Below are 3,324 nucleotides of genomic sequence, written 5' to 3'. Positions count from 1 at the left end.
GACTGAAGAGCCTATTATGTACCCGAGTTCAAATTATTCATGCAGCCGTTTTCGCGTGAAAGGCGAATGCACACAGACACACATAGGTCTATTTTATATGATATATATATATATATATATATATATATATATAGATATATATATATATATATATAAAGAGAGAGGTGGGGGAGAGAGGGGGAGAGAAAGGGAAAGAGAGAGTGTCTCGAAAAATATACACATACTTTAATAACTGATAACTCTCTTAGTTTCCATTTCCTTTTATATTTTACCCATTATGAAGGGAGCCAGACTAAACTTTGAACAAATGAAATTAAATCCAAAGTACTAATGGAAGTTTGAAAACCCGGTCAAATTGGAAAGACTGTTTAGGAAGGTGTTTCAAACAGATGCCCCTATGTTACCATTATTCGAATAAGAAATAAGTTTGAAGCTGACGGAACAGTTTAAAATGTCCACAAGAATGTTCCGGGTGACCGTGGACATCGATAAGTTCTATTAAACAAGAACGGTTTCGAGAAACGTATTGCCAGAGTTGAAGAAAATCTTTGGAGACATCGAATCGAGAGACGGGAATTTCAAAATCAAGCGTCTATGTATTTTGAAGCGCTGTCATTGGAAAAGTTACATTCCAAGATAGTCCGTGCGTTCAACGAAGAAGATCCGGACTGAAGAGTGGAGTTTTTAGAGTAATGAGGCTACGTTTAAATTAAATGGCTCTATTGACTGTCATAGTTGACTGGAGAAGCCACAAATTACTGAGGGACGTCATGTTAATTTACCAGGAGTTACAGTAGGATGCGACGTATCATCAAAAGGAGTAAATGGATCATTCTTTTATGACGGTATTGTAAACGGTTTCATTTACTTGAACTTGCTGCGACAATCTGTCTTAGCAAATATCCAAGAAGGCATACGAGATGTGCAGTTTAATTTCCTGTAAGACTGCCACCCCTTCCTACACTACCATAGTAATGTAAGAGCCTACCTTGATGAAGTTTTGCCAGACACGTAAATTGAACGAGGAGAATCAGTAGAACATCTCCCGCATTTACCGAACCTCACACCACAAGACTTTTTTTTTATGTGAATACTTAAAAGACAGGGTTTACGATACAAAACCAGCTACAGTTGACGAATTGAGAGTAGCCATTGAATGAGAATGCGCACGAATATCGAACGAAATTATTCTTGGTATTTGCGATTCTATTGTTTCGCGTTATCAGCAGTGCCTGGGCCAAAACGGTTATCAGTTTGGAAACAGATACTCATAAAATTGTCTGTACATTTTATCAAATTTTGAAAATAAAATGCATTTTAATACGCATACGTCGGTGTTACTTTGGCGGGTGATCTACAGCTTCAAGGGCGTTAGTCTTTTGTTTCTTTACGTTGCAAAACTCGCGGCTACCAAACTTGGGTGATCTACGCGCTTATTTTAATCATTATGTTGTTTATTCTTGGTTTCGTATTATTATTTACTAAGACATAAATGAAACATGATTTTATTATTATCAAAATAGTATGAATTTTGAAAAAAAATCTATTTAAAATGCTAAGTATGAACAAAAGAATTTATTGTAAAAAATCTTTAGCCAACATCTTTAGGGTTTACAGAAATTAAAAAGTAAGCTAAAAAGTATCTTAGTTATCACCCTTTAACTTCTAGATCACACGCCAAAGTTGCATCCATCTGTCTATCTCAAGGAAACTTATCTCACACACTAGCCAAACAAATCTCTTAAGACCGCTTGGTACGTTAGACCGGAAAATCTCTGGTTCTTTTCTGTATGAGTCAAAACTATCTCAAAGGCTAGATTTTTTATCTTTAAGGCAAAAAAGTACTTTGACATTGATCCGTTACTGATCCTCGACAAAGTTAAAGTGTGTTGCTTACGCATGCGTTATACAACTGGAGGCGGCCATACAGAAAAGAGCCGTTAAGCAGGGCGAAGGAATAAGAAACCAGAGCAAACAGAAAGGATTCATCAACGACCTATGCTGGGGCACTGCCTAAAAGAATTTTTAGTCGAATGTGTCGAGGCCAGTACTTACGTTTTTTACAGCCTGGTACTTATTCTATCGGTCTTTTTTACTGAATCGTTAAGTTATGGGTTGTCAAGCGGTGGTGGGTAACAAACACAGATACGCGCGCGCGCGCATATCTATATATGTATATATATATATATATATACATGTGTGTATGTGTGTGTCTATGTTTGTCCCCCCCCCCACAACATCGCTTGACAACCGATGCTGGTGTGTTTATGTCCCCGTAACTTAGCGGCTCGGCAAAATAGACCGATAGAATAAGTGCTAGGCTTTCAAAGAATAAGTCCTGGGGTCGATTTGCTCGACTAAAGACGGTGCTCCAGCATGGCCGCAGTCAAATGACTGAAACAAGTAAGAGAGTAAAGAGTAATATATATATATATACACACACACACACACACACACATATACGATGGGATTCTTTCAGTTCCAGTCTACCAAACCCACTCATAAACCTTTGTTCGGCCCGAGGGTGTAAGTAGAAAATACTTGCCCAAGGTGCCACGCGGTAGTATTGAACTCGGAACCATATTGCTGGGAAGTAAGCTTCATACCACACAGCCACGCCTGAGCCTATAAATATAAAAAGAAAAATAATAAAGATTATGCGATTACAGCTGAACTACTTTTGATTATAAGTCTGCTAGATTTTCTTGATCAGAGCTGTCCTGGGGTTAAACAACCAGATGAACCGAATCTCATGTTCCAGATCCCAGAGTGTATTCTTTCTTCATTGATCACTTAGCAGAACGGTTACCACCTCCTAGGATTCTTCTGCTCCGCCTCCCGCCTCTAGTTTTCCAGCGAACATCGAAATACACAGGTTGAAAGTGAACGTCAGCCACATCGATCAGATCAGTCAAGGAGGGCATCCAAAGGTCATTGGCAGTGGGTCTGCCTGATTGATTGATATCAATACATGTTCAAGACACACACACACACACACACACACACACACACACACACACACACACACACAGACACCCCCCCCCACACACACACACACGGATACTTTCATACATACATACATAGAAATATATATATAAAAAAATATACATATGTATATATATGTGTATGTGCGTGCGTGTATACAATGTATACACATATGTATACTATACATATGTATACTATACATATGTGTATATACATATAGATGTATACATACATATATATATATATGTATGTATATATATATATACATGTATATACATGTATATATATATATATATACATGTATATACATGTATATATATATATATATATATATATACA

This window comes from Octopus bimaculoides, chromosome 5 (assembly GCF_001194135.2).
Source record: "Octopus bimaculoides isolate UCB-OBI-ISO-001 chromosome 5, ASM119413v2, whole genome shotgun sequence".
NCBI lineage: Eukaryota > Metazoa > Mollusca > Cephalopoda > Octopoda > Octopodidae > Octopus > Octopus bimaculoides.
This window is presented reverse-complemented; position numbering follows the sequence as displayed.